This window comes from Canis aureus, chromosome 9 (assembly GCF_053574225.1).
Source record: "Canis aureus isolate CA01 chromosome 9, VMU_Caureus_v.1.0, whole genome shotgun sequence".
NCBI classification, from domain to species: Eukaryota; Metazoa; Chordata; class Mammalia; order Carnivora; family Canidae; genus Canis; species Canis aureus.
This window is the reverse complement of record NC_135619.1, coordinates 15,654,683-15,670,913: the sequence shown is the minus strand read 5'-3', so window position 1 is coordinate 15,670,913 and position 16,231 is coordinate 15,654,683. Positions and strand designations below refer to the sequence as shown.

At 37.3% G+C, this 16,231-nt stretch overlaps 1 protein-coding gene and 1 long non-coding RNA gene across 8 annotated transcripts in view; one reads left to right on the top strand and one right to left on the bottom strand.

The window, feature by feature from the left end:
- NPAS3 (neuronal PAS domain protein 3) overlaps positions 1-16,231 on the bottom strand; it is an 839,196-nt gene that overhangs the window by 407,149 nt on the left and 415,816 nt on the right. The window lies entirely within an intron of this gene.
- Positions 6,368-7,440, top strand: LOC144320048 (uncharacterized). The gene is made up of 3 exons (XR_013385637.1): positions 6,368-6,479; positions 6,624-6,765; positions 7,314-7,440. It is a non-coding gene; the product is annotated as an uncharacterized LOC144320048 (long non-coding RNA).

Here is a 16,231-nt window from a genome sequence, read left to right as displayed (position 1 = left end):
GAGGGAGAAGCAGGCTCCATGCACTGGGAGCCCGATGTGGGATTCGATCCCGGGTCCCCAGGATCGCGCCCTGGGCCAAAGGCAGGCGCCAAACCGCTGCGCCACCCAGGGATCCCTGTACACTACTATCCTAAATGCTTTCTCCCTTCAGACTTTAAGTATCAGTTTGGTTTCAGTTTTCAGGTGAGGAAACCGAGGCAGATGGTTAAAGTGCTTAAGATCACACAGCTAATATGCAGCTGAGCCTGGTACAGGAAAAAGGGAATTTGTGTCTACAGTGAATACCCTTAACCACTACCTTATGCTGTCTTTGAATACAGGTTTACAGTAAATACTAAGAAATCTTCCAGACCTAAGGCTAGCAAGTTTTTTAAAAAATCAAATAAATAAAAATACTTACAAAAAAAAAAGGCTTACTTTTGTGGGATAAGATGGAGGAGGAGGGGCATCTAAACTTCACTTACAAGTCAGGAGTTAGGACAGTCATTGAGAATGGACTCCATCCATTTCTCGTTTATCTTTGTAATGTCTGCCTCCTCATGGATGGTTGTCCATCCACAGATGCAGAGACATCTACAGAGCTGCTGCACTCTTACAGAGGGAATAAGTGCTGAACAAGTCTGTTTGAAACATATGTCTCTTTGAAAGTTTAATGGAGGCTTTTTCCTCATTCTCCTTGTTGCTCTTTAGGAAACAGCCTGCATACTTTCAGGGACGCCTGCCTTACCTTGTTCTCCTGGAAGAGCAAGCTCTCAATGTTTCTAAGGAAAAAACGATCCCTTTGATCATGCTGCCTGCATGTCAGACTCTCTTCACAAACAATACACTTATTTTAAAAGTTCATTCTCGCTACAGAAAACTGGCTGTATGACAGAGTTTGGAGGAAAGTCGCCTGTTAGTAGATACCTTTTACAACATTGCTCCTAACATCTATCAGAGGTGACCCAACTGTATTATCTTGAAATACACTGTTATTCTCAAACAATAAAACACTTTATGGTGTGTCCTTTGGGTTCATAACCAATCTCAATAATAATCTATTTTCAGTTACAAGTCAAGACAGCTCCAATTCTTAATGTTCTAATAAATAAATGGTCTAACAATTGGGAGCTAATTGTCACAGTGGGACAGTGTGAAAGGCTTATAATCATGGCCTTTATTGTCACAATTAATTTTCATATTGTAGCAAAATATAACCTCGGGAGCCCCTCAGAATTAAAAAAAAAAAAAACACTTTGTACTCAAAGGTAGAGTTTATGTGCTTTAAGCAAATTTTGGTAATTTTAAACTATCCCTATCTCTTCAAAATGAACAATCAACACTTCTTTGCTATTTAAGAATAATGACCGAAGCCATAAAAACTCCATTTCCAAAGGATAGATGGGCCCTATTTATGGGCAAAGGACTTTCAATATATTACAGATTTACTCCTTTAGATCTGTTTCACAAATCTTTCAAATCTGTACTTGTTTAAGGCCAAAATACACTTAGAGACAAACAAAAAGTCAATGGTAAACCAGAAGCAGATTGGCAAAATAAACATCCTTATTAAGAGGAAGCTCTTATAAAAGCATGCTAATAAATCCAGTAACACTTAGAGCATATTACTAAGAGCATGTTAAAATAGTGCTGAGATTTGGGGAAGTAATTAGTGCTCAGAATACACCACAGAGGTTTACCTGGCTTTTTTTTTTTTTTTTTTTAAGAAAAATAACAAAGGTTCAGTCTTAGATAATTAAATATACAGAGGATTCAAAATTCATTTACTTCACATGAACAGAGGTTCGGTAATTATCTTCCCAATAGCAAGAGGGGAATTGGGCAGTGTGGTATTGACTGGGGCCCTACACAGAGTGGCATGCTGTTTGCTTCATTTAACTTTCTTTAATATTATTAATCTTTGGGAAATTAGACTCTTCTTTGAGCAGTGTGAACTGCCATCCTCAAAACAACTGGATAATCAGGTAGAAAAAAACCTTCTCTCTGAGACACAGCTGCCACTAGCACTTGATTTTTCTTAATCATCCCTCCCTGAGAGGGTGAAATGAAAAGAATGTTTCTCTAACAAAATTTCTGGCATAGGCATACTGAAAAGATAATTGGAGGATTCATACAAATCAGTTTGGCTGAAAGAGGATTCATATAAATCAGTTTGGCTGAACTTAGTAAAATGAAGCCAAACAAAAATTACCACCTCTCCCCAAGTGTACTGAATTCAGTTAAATGATCAGAGAACTGGGATGCCTGGGTGGCTCAGCAGCTGAGTGCCTCCCTTCGGCCCAGGGAGTGATGATCGAGTCCCACATTGGGCTCCCTGCATGGAGCCTGCTTCTCCCTCTGCCTATGTCTCTGCCTCTCTCTCTGTGTCACTCATGAATACATAAATAAAATCTTCAAAAAAAAAGTCAGAGAATCTGCATGTCTATTTTTGGCCTGTATAGAACCATATACTGTTAGGGCTGGCATCAAAGGTATCTATCTGATTAAGTGTCTTCTCTGCTGTATACGTGTTGTTTCTCAGAGTGGGATGGTCAAGAGCACAAGCTCTGGACAGATGCAGAGCTGGATTTGAATTCTGGCTAAATTATTTTGTGCTTTGATGAACTAATCTCTAAACATCAGGTTTTTTTCATCCCTAAAATCTAGATGATAATACTTGCTTCCTCTATTTTGTTGGAGAACCCGTTGAATTAAGTTAAGACACTTAGTAGAAAATGTGGCACATACAGTGCAGTGGCAATTATTTGCAACAATGAAAATTATTAATTTCCTGCAAGAGACTTATTAGAATAAAGTGCTGATGTAATGATACACCTAGAAGTGCTGTGTTGTAGCATAAAGAACTCTGGATTTAGATTCCGAAAAATTAAAGACAGAAACCCCATTTCTGCTGTTGGGTAACTGTGGGACTTGGAACATATCACCTCAGTTCTCTGAATTTTAGTTTCTCCATATGAATAATGGGAGCAATCACTGTCTTCAACCCAGAATACAGGAGATGATGTCAGTTTGGAAGTGCCTTGTAAAGTGACATAGCACTCAGTAAGTGTTTACCAAGTACTAGCAGAAGCTCCATCTCTCTATAGAGCTCTATTTATAAGTAGGTCTTCTAGGAGTTAGGACACACAACACTGGGTGAGCATCAAGTCATGGTTCTGTAACTTCATGAATTTGGCACAAATTGGCCTTTTATGATGTCAACATTACAACTTATTTTTTAAAAGGCAAGAGAGCACTCTCTTCTTAACTCAGTGTCAAGCTTACCATTCCCTGTGGATTTGTTATCCTCCCCTTACACTGTGCAAATCTGTTCTAACACTATCATTTTCTATCTGCATCCTCTATCATATGATAGAATGGAAGTCTTGAGCATCAAAATAAGGTTACCATGGAGTCACTGATAACTGGACATGCTTATAGTTATGAAATTCCCATAAAGCAAGCATTTGTGCATGTTGTGTTAGACTGGAAGCATTTTTCACAGACAGATGTGCTATATGTATACACTCAATATATGGTGAATATAGAGTAATAAGTTCAGCTGAGATTCTTTCAAATGCATCCTAAGCATCATAAAAGGTCAAAAAAGAAAGTAGACAAAATAAGCACAAAGATTCCTTGCCAAGAAATTTAGGATTTAGGAGATTATGTATAATTTGTGAATATGATATAATAGGGAACACTAAAAGGAACAGAAGGGCCTGGAAGCATGAGGGGTTTTAGTAGCTAAATGGTTTTCTCTCCTGGTGAAACAGGCTCAAAATATTAGTGCAGGTGGCATGATTTAATCTGAAACAAATAATTGTTCTGGCATACAAAACTTAATCAGTCTAATAGCTAACAGGGAATTATGTAATCCTTCAGGTTAAAATAATTGAGATACTGTCCCTTGAACTGAGATCTCACATGTTTGACCCTCTCCCCTGCCCAGAGTCAAGAGGAAGTGGAGACTGTACTTCCACCATTAAATCAAATGGTGTTATGTCAAAGGCATAAGGAAAGGAGAAGAACTTGGGATGGAAAAATGAAAGTTGAGTCATCCCATTCTTGATTCAACTATGGTTATGATGTTTATGATCCAAATGAACTGAGCCTTGATCTTCATTATAGAAACTGCCATAGAGCCTGGGCTAACAAAATTTGCAAGCTACTTTTCTCAACGAAGTTCATAGGCTCTTCACTCTCCCTTTTGCACTCCTCATTTTCCTACACCCAAGTGAAACAAGCCCATGTTAAAAGTTGATTAGATGCTTCCTGAGAACCTGTTGGAGCAAAGTCACTCAAGAGAGACAAAGATACTCATTCAGGAGTAGGAATAACCTAGTCTATAAAGGCAACACTGGGTGTTCAAATCCTTTTGCCTATCATTTATCTGGGAGGAAAAGATGAAAATGCAGAATAATTAGTGCTGTGAAAGGTGCTTAATACCTGAATGTTCTTTAATTAGTGCTGGCTAGTGAATAAAAAAAATGAATGATTGAGTGAATGAATGAATAAATGAAAGTCCTAATAAGGCAAAACACAGTAAGTGCCAAAATATTAGAGGAATAGGTCATCCTGGGGGACTTGAAAGAACAAGAAAAGCTTTACTGAAAAGGTAGACTTGTGCTAAGCTGTTAAAAACAGGTTTCAAAAATAGATATATTCACATTTATATTTACTGTACTGGTTTTTATTAGGTAATAATAAATTTATCCAAAATTCATTTATCAAGGTTAAAAAAAAGAACACTTGAATTGTGTTCTTACATAGTTCATGGTTGATTCTGGATAAGGGCCCCCCCCAAAAAAAAGGTAAGAATTACTACGCTTCTGATACTTCCATCAACTGCCAAATATCAACGATAATGTTTATTTTCCATTGTCACCGAGGCACTGACATAACTAATATTATTTCAAAGTATCTGCTGATTACAAAATGCAAAACAATGATAATAACTCTTCATGACCCTTCACAGATTCATTAAACTCTGAAGAAGTTTCTCTAATAGAAAAACCAACACTACTTCACAGTCACCTTTCAAGAGATCTCTGCTATTCGCAATTCTCTTATTGCACTGCTCCTGTTATGATATACATTTGCTACAACCAGTGCACTAAAAACTGCCAGTGCCTAATTGTTATAATTTTTGAGACTGTAGAATCATTAGATTTTTTTGCTGTTGGCTAGTTTAATGGTTCCTATATTGAGAAATACGATTATTTTCTTCCGCCATTCCCATGACCATCCTCCTGTGAGTGTATTTTAAAAACTAGTGGGGCTTCTGAATATATTTTAGTGTCTGAGTAACGATAAAGAACAATTTGCAAGGCAAATGTATTTATCAGCCTGATCTCTTGACCTAAGGTTTTGATGATGTTTGTTGAGAACTTTGGGCATCAACAGTGGCCTTTGGGTCTCTACTGTCTTCAAAATTCTAGTTGTGTTATTTCCTTTGGCTTGGGAAAAACAGTGGTTTGGAAGATTTATAGGATCAATATGGAAAGAATATACTAAATGAAAATCATGCTGGCATGGAAATAATTCATTCAATAACGGAATTAGTAAACATGAGCAAAAAAAAAAAAAAAACACTAACAAAACAAAGTTCTAACCATTAGCAGCCATTGAAGTTGCAAAAGCGGAAGTTTATATCTTCTCCTAGGCCGGTAGATGGGAATTCTAATCAGGAGCTTGGGATTATAGAATAAGATCTTTGCTCTGATTTGTTACATCAAGCTTTGCTAAGCATTCTGTTTCACTTTAATTCTGGATATGGCAAAGAGTGACATTAAGTAACTGTGTTCTAGAGGAAAAGAAATATATACTGTGCCCCTTTAGTAAAACTGTTTTTAAATTCTAATAGAATTTCAAGGTTATTATCTATTTCAGATCAACAGTGGGGGTCAGAGTTCACAGCAGCCAGAATTTACAAACCTCCAATGGGTTTTGATTGACAGCAATCAGCATCTCTTCAGCATCACTGAGGGAACAAAGTACAGGTCAAGACAGCGGGCGATTTCATCTGTCATTTTTAATTATCTAAATGATATTCACAGACAAAACCTTTCCCATCCATCAGGGCATCACATTACCATAGACAATGTTTGTTTAAAGAAGAGGCCATAAAATCAAACAATTATGAATGCAGACAAGCCTTGCTATTGACTGCATAAATAATCAAGCAAGAGTTCCAAAACTCTCTGCTAATGAATTGGTGGATTGCTGGCAGGAAGTGGCAAGTAATAATATAGACAACAGTCTAATGTTCTTATTGACTTTTACTAAAGCTTTACTAGAGTCACAAAGACTCAAAAATGACGTCAAGTGAGGTTTCCATAGGAGCGGTATTGATAGCAGTACACAGCTAAAATACAAGTAGTTAACTCTTGACCTTATGGTAGGACCAGTGATCCCCTGAGAGTACTGAAATGCTTGCAGTATAATACATCATGAACTGAGCCAACAGCCACAGGGTCCCTGACAGCATTACCACACAGGTGAGAGGCCCTTCTTTTGCCATTTGTAACATAGTAATCTCTAATAATTCAGCTGCAAACCTGAAAATTAACTCTATCTCAATTTGTTACACGAGTAAACAAAATTTTCTACCCCTTCTCCCCCCCCCCTTTTTTTGTCAACAGTAAAGGAAGAGTATTACCTAAAATACATGTAACTGGTAGCAGCTAGCTGAAGGGGAAAGAACTGGAAGCAGAAGACATTGGGACTTAGAAACGGTGCAAACACTCCCACCTAGAGCTCTCTAGATGTGACGCATGGCTATGGGTAACTTCTATCTTCTGGCTAAAGTATGCCATCCATAGAAATGCAAGTTGTAGCAGCTGTTTTTGTAGGACTTCCTTATTGCTTATTCGTCTAGCTTCATAAGAAGTCTCTCCCTGGCCACTTTTAAAAATGATCAGAAGTATAGTTACCCTAGCTTAACAGGTAACATTTTGATCGGTTAAGGAAATCATCAACTAATAATGATCCCTATTAAATAAGGCATCTTGATATAGGCATATTTTATTAACAAGTTGCTAGTTGACAGACTTGAGCCATTACTTTTCCATCACTTATCTCAACAAATACAAGATGCTGTCATATTATTCAGTAGAAAATAATTATTAAAATAAATATAATTTATCTTGAAAATTATACTCTATAGAAAGGATATTTTCTCATAAGTATCACAAATGAGGATTTAAGGGGGAGACTTTACATCTACCAGAGTGCACTCCATTAAATGCGATTTCCTGTAGATGCTCAGCAAATCACAATCCATGGCCATGGCCACAAGACTGATAGGATCATCTTCTGCTGTTAACCTCCAGATTCCAAGTTCACATTTTATGAATTGAGAAGCCATGGAGTAGGAAAGAGAAGAAACACGGAGTGCAAAAAGGCAAAAATTCAACTGGCAGAAGACCAGAAGTGAGGGAGAAAATAGGATAATGTGAATGGTAAAATGTAAAATCTGTCCTTATTTTAATAGATACTATGCCAACAATGCACTACGACAGAGTTTCCTCTACTAGCTTTTAGGGGCTTTCTAGGCCTTCAGACCCTTTGAAATTATGGAAATAGTCATAACAAAACACAAAAGAATGTTCTACTAGTGTGAAAAGAAGTATATTAATATAGGTCTAATGCTGATAAATTCTTAGTCCAATTCTAAGCTTCAGTATTTCTTAAGCTATTATTGCATTATTTTTTATTAAAATTTATATGCAAACAAAACAAAACATAGTCACCAGGCTCAGAGAGACCTAGGTATGGATCTCATCAACGTCGTTTACTAGCTAAATGACCTTGATCCTTTTTTCTCCTATCTATAAAATGGGGGTATTAACAGCTCCTTCATTAGACCATGAGTATTAAGAACTCAGTTACAGGGATCCCTGGGTGGCGCAGCGGTTTGGCACCTGCCTTTGGCCCAGGGCACGATCCTGGAGACCCAGGATCGAATCCCACGTCAGGCTCCCGGTGCATGGAGCCTGCTTCTCCCTCTGCCTATGTCTCTGCCTCTCTCTCTGTATGACTATCGTAAAAAATAAAAAAAAAGTTAAAAAAAAATTCTAGAATTCCAATCTCTATAAAAAAAAAAAAAAGAACTCAGTTACATAGCATCTGATGAATATTCAGTAAATATTAATTCCTTCCTTCTCCCTCTAGTTTATATTTAATTTTTTATATTTAAATTCACTTAATTAACAGATATTGTATTATTAGTTTCAGAGGTAGAGTTCAGTGATTTATCAGTTGTATGGTTTATATCTGTTTAATATATACATGTTACAATCCAGGTGTAATCTTAAGAGCAGGAAAAATGAGCCAACTTTTTAGATCTATACAAAGTAAACTATGACAAGAGGATTATTACCCACCTGTCCTTGAACTATTGAGATAATCCTATTAGTCAAACTAATCTTTCTCAATAAATATATAATGATCTCATAATAATTGTCACTTTAACTTGTTTTCTTTAAACTGAAAATGTCAATCCTAATCTGAAAACAAAGCTCCAGAAATGTTTCAGTTGCTCATTTATCAGGAAATGTTTTTATTTATCTTTATTGGGATAATCTTTATCAATAAAACTACTGTCTTTATGTGAAATTCATTTAGTCATTTTAAAATTGTGGTATGTTTGAGATGAAGTATATCTGGGAGTTTGATCCAAGACCTTCTGCTGCCATCAATATACCCAAAGGTGAACATTTCTCTGAAGTTCTGGCAAAGCCAAGAAGAATAACATGGCGTTCTGTAGGATTAACAGCAAGGTTATTACTATCAGCCTCACTTTGTGCTTTTTCTATATCTGACCATAAAAACTTCAATGCAATGTTTGCTCAGCCCTGAAAAAAAAAAAATCACCTCTCCCTCTGTCTCCATCTCTACCTCTATCTTTTTCTCTTCCTCTTCTCTATCAGAACTTAGAAAAGACTTTGAGATATCATGACCCTGAAATGAAAACTGATGTTAATAATGTCAGTAGTGGGGATCTCTGGGTGGCTCAGAGGTTTAGCGCCTGCCTTCGGCCCAGGGCATGATCCTGGAGTCCGGGGGTCGAATCCCATGTCGGGCAACCTGCATGGAGCCTGCTTCTCCCTCTGCCTGTGTCTCTGCTTCTCTCTCTCTCTCTCTCTCCCTCCCTCCCTCTCCCTCTCTCTGTCTCTCATGAAAAAAATAAATTAAAATCTTTAAAAAAAAGTAATGTCGGTAGTGAATTAAGATAGAGGCCAAAATTCATGGACTTCTATTTTCCCTCTGCTTAAATAGCTACTCTTATCTCTTCATATTTGATTATTTGCTTTAGTATTATGATGCTTCAGACTTCTGTGCCTTAGTATTCCCTTCCTTGTTACCTTGATGGACATTATATAGTTCAAAGGGATGCATAATATAAATGGATGGTAGGGACAGGTGAAGATCTAAATTTGCAAATGTTCCAAGCTACACATTTGTTACAAAAAAAAAAAGTTCAGGATATATAGTATGCCTCTTTAGTTTTTCTTTTAAGGAACAGAATTACAGTTTTTAATTAAATTGCAAAAAAAAGGGGGGGAGAGGAGGAAGAATCATAGTTATTTTGAGAGAATTCAGCAATGAAATGCAGTGATAAAATAAGAAACAAACAGGTGTCACCCTTCTTTTCTTAGTGTGGGTATTGATTCTACATCCTAAAAATGCCAGGTAACATACAAACGCAGATGCATATTTTCCCTGCATTTTAAAGATAGGAAAATAATAGCATCCATGGATTTCTAGGTATATTCCGGCAAAGATTAGAGAGAAGGAAAATGCATCTAGTGGAGACTATCCATCGCCCACATACTTGGTGCAGTATACCCTACAAATTGGCTATTAGACTTGCCCTCTTTGTATAAAAGCAGCCACAGCTGGAGCAGATCTATAATGTAATAGGGGATGAGGTGTCTTTGGATAAGGGCCAGCATCTTAATTCGTGTTGAAAGAAATATTACCGATAGAAATATTGACTGCTAAATTATTCTGAAGCAAGAACATGTTCTTCTTTTCTCTATCATTCTAGTCTCTGATAAAGCAAGCCTTGATCTCCTGCATTTTTCTCAGATTTTTTCTTTTTTTTTTTTTTTTGGTAGGGAGGTGGCACTTTTTCTACCTTATTACTGCCATGTTTGCACCTTCGTATGCATGTCAAAAGACAAGGAGAGATAGGTACCAAAAGTCCTTAAAGGAGGTGTGTGCTTTTCTGTCATAAAATCGAATTGTATCAAATTTTAAATTCTCAAAATATAACAATTCTCTTTATTAGAGACTGTATTCTGAGTGGACTAATCCCTTTCCACCTACCTTAGGTCCATCCTGGCCTTGCCTCATTTCCTTACATGCAGAATCTGTGAATGCTGTTAGATTTCTCCTTTTTAACCTGAGGCATTCTAGATGACATCTGAAGAATAAAATTCTTTCCATGGAACAACATTCGGCTGACAGATGACCATATGACACCCTTCAAACAGTACAATATGTCACTATCAGAAAACGACTGCTGGAAAGTGTATCTTCAAGGTAATATTTAATGTTCAAGTCAAAACATAATGGAATTATACCAGCACTTAGTATGAACACACATAAAGGGAGGAAACAATAAGCCTCACTCAAAAATTGTGTCTGGTTTACAAAAACGGAAGAAAAGATGTTCTGTTTTATAAATGAGAGATAGCTAATTATGTCTTAGCTCTAAAATGAAATCATAAACATGTATTAAGTGAAACTTTGATTTTTCTAAGATAAATTTAACCTTTTTGCTTCATCTTAATGTCACGCTAAAATATGTTCAATAAAATTAAGATTGTGGCTTCAACCCCAAGCAGTAGCCCTGCTGAACTCACTCAAGCCCTGTAGGATGTGAGAGCTACAAGTGTCCCTTTGTAAATGACATATGAAAGAAAGAACAAAACTATGGTATCCAATTCTTTCACTGTTGAGTTTGAACAAAAAAGTTAACATGAAGTTCATTTTCTAATAATGTACACATTTTGAGAGTTATTAGGAAGGCCAGTGAATTAATCCAATTGCATTCCCATAGCAAGTTCTGCTTTCCCTATGGAAAAGCTGGCTGCAAAGCAATCTTGAGAGAAGTGACTTTGTCATTATTAAAAGTACTCTAAAGGAAACACATATAGTTTCTAAAGTCCAGTACCCACGGTAGAATATTTTTATGACATTTGTTCCAAATGACTAACCTTTTTATATTCCAAATGTATTAATAATGATTGCTCATTTGTTTTAAAGTATGATCATTATTTACCTCCTTACACTGTCTTGCCAAGTATGTGTTATATATTGTACACAATACCAAGACATCTGTCTTTTTAAGGATAGGATACTCACAGCCTCTTTTGCAGGAACTATTTCTTTCATTAACCCTAGGAAGCTTACAAGTCTACAGCATAATCAGAGGTGATGTGCCTCATGAAGAGGAGACAAGGAACAAAGGTTTTATAATAATGATGAAAACAATAATAATTGTATCAGATATAGAGCCCTGACCAGTTGCCAGGCAGGTGCAAAGGGCTTTATTTTTTTTTTTAATTCTTTTTTTTGCAAAGGGCTTTACATGGGTTCAATTATTTAGTTCTCATATCACTCCTATGAAATATACATGATAAAAACCTGTGGTTTTAAAATTCAAGATCTCATTCTCTTACCCATGGCCTTAGACCACAGTCTCCATATCGGATTGTCTGGGTTTAAATTTCAGCTCTACTATTTGCTATCTCTATGAATTTGAATAAGCTACTTAACTTTTCTAAGCTTTAGTTTCCCAATCTGTAAAGAAGAGTACAACTGTTTTTTTCTAAAACATCACTCAGCTCTGTCTCCACTGCAATCTCATGATCATCTTCTAGTTGAAGCCTCATCATCTTTGCCTGAAACTATCCCAACCACTGCTGGTTGTTCCCCCTTCCCACATGTTCTTTTTCCTCCCCCCATTCACCTCCCATGAAGATCCCAATTATATTCAGAGAGTTCAAGGTTAAGTCCAAACTCTACGCCCTGGCATTTGGTTTCAACTTTACATTCTGTCTAGACTCCTCTCCTGATCGTCTTTTACCCACCATGCTGAAGTCACTACGTGAACTGAAGAAGGGAGACCTTTTATTAATATCTATCAAGTTTAACTCTGGACTGGCACAAAATAATCAATAAGTCCTTTTGGAATCAAAATGAATAGAATGCCAATACTAACTTTATATAAACCCCATTCTGTTTTCCCCACAGAACCCCTTCCTACATCTTTGCAAAGCTCTGAACACCTGGACATGCCATTCTTATCATCTGGAAGGTCTTCCTATCCTTCTGACTTGGTAGAACCACACTCACCCACCAAGTCCTGCTCAAGGATCACACAACCTGTGGTACCTTCTCTAATTCTCAATGAAGAATTCAAGACTTTTCCCTCAGGGCTTCCTTCACCTTTTGAGTCTTTCATACCTCTAGGTCTGCTCCTCAAAAATTTTATCACAATTACTTATTTTTCTATCTATCTCCTTAGCCTGACTTGGAGAAATCCATGAGAACAAGGACCATAACTGTTTCTTGGTATTTGTATCTAATTGCAAACCCCAGTATTCAATAATTACATAAATACATATGTGTTGAATTAGTATGTAGATTAGTGACAAACCAACCATCATTTTGATGAGAGGCCCTTGTGATAGGGGACCCACCACAACACCAGCCCTTTACTCTGGGGACTTTGGGAGACCACCTTTCCATAGCTCTCCCCTTCTTCTCCTGCAGTGCCTGTAGAACTTAGGGACAAATGCTGGCAGCCCCTAGACCATTAACCTCCTGCATCTGGATGCCTGAGCTGAGGAAAGACAGGCACCTTCTTTGATGGCCTTCTGGAATACATCTAATATCCCAGGAGAATCTCCATTTTTAGTTATAACCTGACCATTACCGGCCATGTAAGCCAGAAAAAAAGGATCATCAAATGCTGTGGCTGGGGATAGCAGCACAGAAATTCTTCTCAGTTAAGTTCCAGGCTTCTGAATTTTGCCAGTGTGTAGAGTAGAACTGGAGGAGGGGATATCTTTTTCTTCAGTCAGGTCAACTACTACCCTAAGCACCCAGACCCAAATATTCAGGCTGCCTTCATGGAAGCTTAGCTAGCCATTCTCTTTGAGGACAGGATGTTCCAGGCCATACAATCCTGAGGTAGCTAAAAAGGATCACTACTCATCTAATGTTGGATAGACCAACCTCTGAGTAGGAAAGGTGCATAAATATGTATGAGCCTCTGAGTTGTAGCAAACTAAAGATTATAAAGCCAAGGTCTCTCTTTTGGCTTGCTAGGCATGTCATTTGAGGTCCTGGTTCCATGTTGCTTTCTTTATCTCGACATAAATGCTCCAATGCTAAGATCAAAGGACCTAAATCATGGGGACCAAATCAAGCCTAACTGCATACACTAGATCAACAGGCATACCACAGACATGTGGTGTCTCAAGACTCAAGAGTGACAAAATACATTTAAGAATGATGGCATGTGGGTGGCTCAGTCAGTTAAGCACCTGACTCTTGATTTTGGCTCGGGTCATGACCTCAGGGTCATGGGATCAAGCTCTGTGCCAAGCCCCACATTGGGCTCTGCACTTAGCAGAGTCTGCTTGTCCCTCTCTCTCTCTGCTCTTGCCCCAACTTTCACCCTCTCTCTCTCTCTCAAATAAATAAAATCTTAAAAAAGAATAATCTAAAGTGCTATAAGTGCTAAAAGTGCATATTTTCTTCACTAAAACATCTAATTGCAAAAGAAAAATTAGAATATAGTTATTTATACATAGCATGTCAGGATGCTCTCCAGATTCCTATTAATGTCAATCACTATTGTATATCACCTGCAAAATCTGTGAACTTCTCTAATGCGTCTAAAACTTAGTAAATGGTTTATAACTGCAAAGTTATAATAATAAAATAGAAGCACAGCAATTTAACAAAAGTCCCCAAAACTACTGATAAATAGGTTATCTATATAAAGACAAATAAAAAAGAACAACATAAATCATTCTTTTCTCCCATACCTATCCAGTTATCTATCAGGAATTGATGGTTTTAATGAAGGTAGAAGGTTACATAAACAAATGGCTGAAATTGAAAGTAAAGATATAAATTGGCCCCCAATGCCTAACTCTTGCCCATTGGTTATTCCCAATAAGTTGAGATAGCAGGAGGTAAAAACTACCCTTTTCTCTTTTTAAGAAGGATTCTGGAGAATGCAAAAGATGAAAAGGTGACTTGTTTATGCTGAGTCACTTAGCTTGCTCTTGGGGTAATTATGATGAGATTTAAAAAAAGTACTTACTGAAAGGCAAAAACTAATGTTTTCTGGACTTGAGTCTTTTCACGCAAAAGAGGAGAAAGCCATATACTGTCACTATTAGATTTGTTAACCATTTTTCTATGACAACAATTCCCATGCACTAATTTAAATCATTGTCCTAAATCATTTGATACTAATTTTCCTTGAGCACTATTATACTGGTCAAAAAAAATCATAATTATATATGTGCTCATATATGCCCACAGACTGATCTCTGTGTATATGTTCTTCACCATCACCACATTCCTCCAAAGATGGCCATTTGGAAATGACTCATGGGTGCTTAAAACCTATCACTCAAAGAGCCCAGGTTGGTCCTCTAAATTAGATATCATAAGGTGAACATCACTGCTTTTGACAGCTGTCTTAGCAGAGACCCAGACATATAGTCGTGCCTCTGCTTGCTCATGCCATGGTAGCTGTGTCAATTTGGACGCTGACTGCTGGCATAACCCGAGCAGATGCAGAACCCATATGTGCAACTCCAGATAAAATTTCCAAAGCACTGGCATCTGGAAGTCAGCTTTTCTTTCCTGGCCCCACAGCTGAATGTTCTGCTAGACCTGATTGTTTCTCTGCTGGGGGTCAGTCTGCTACCACCCTGTTGTGTTCACTGGCACTTCCTAGACTTTAGTGTGTTTGAAAACAATAAGCTAGATAATCACCTCACACTGCAGCACCCTGGGAATTTACCTATTTTGTCAGCTTTTATATGTAAGGCTTATCAAGGGACATCTGAAAAATATTGGTGCTATTTCCTTATTTTTAAAAGTAAAAACAAACAAGCAAACAAACAAACAACCTCCAAAGATCAGAAACAGAGGGTGCAGAGTCTAAAACGGGTATAGGAAACCTTGTATTTCTGTACATCAGGTTTCCAACAGGGAAAATTAGCATGAGAAGAAAATGTACTATGGCAGATACATTCATGTCAGTGTTTCTCTGATTCTGTGGCAGCTTCCCCACAGCACTAGAACAGCTGTGTGGTACAGGTATCTACCCTGAAAAAAAAGCAAAGGAGGGTCTTTATCTACACATCACTTCTCTTCACTTGCTCCTTTGCAAATGAGCCACTGGATGAATGTTTCCTTCCAGGTGGGAGTAACAAAATGAGAAAAAGAGATGCTTCCCAAGTGTGAATCATCACAGATTAAAAATTCTAAAGCCTTCCTCCAGGGAGAAAGAATAGCTTGATAATAAATTGACAATGACGTGTCCTCCTGCTCATCTGTGCCAGCTTTCCCAAAGCAAAGACCCTCCCTTTCTCTGCAGACCAAACCTGCTCCTTCTTCAAGGGATGAACAGAGTCTCCATCCTGATCCCCTAGTGTGTGGTCCATGCCTCGGCGAGGAAGAACAGAAAAATGAGCATTGTTTGACTGTTACGAACTTCGTCAATTAAAAATCTGGGTGATAGATGCAAATGTGCTACATATACTGATATTTCTGAGAGAAACATAAAATTAAGATTTAAATAAATATTGTACAATGATATTGCTTTTTAAATGCACATAGAGACTAAAATAATGCTGGCTGCTGACTTCAGATTCAAATGATTTAATCTCAGACTAAGTTAAAATCTTAAAACCTGTATATTTTGTAAAAATTGAATTAAAATACATAATTACAATGCACACAAGGTTTTGTTTCTTTTATATCCTAAGGTGAATGCTTTCATTTAATAATGACACTAAACCACTTTTATCAATGCCTATATATTGGTTAAAAGGAACCTGTGCTACCAAGCATGTCACATGAAATAACTTATATTTGGTGTTTTAAACTTAGTTTATAAGGCACAAAAACTCTCCATCATGCCTATTTTACACACACAAACAGTACACAATGAAGGCAAACACAGCCAAGCACTCCCTCAGTGATA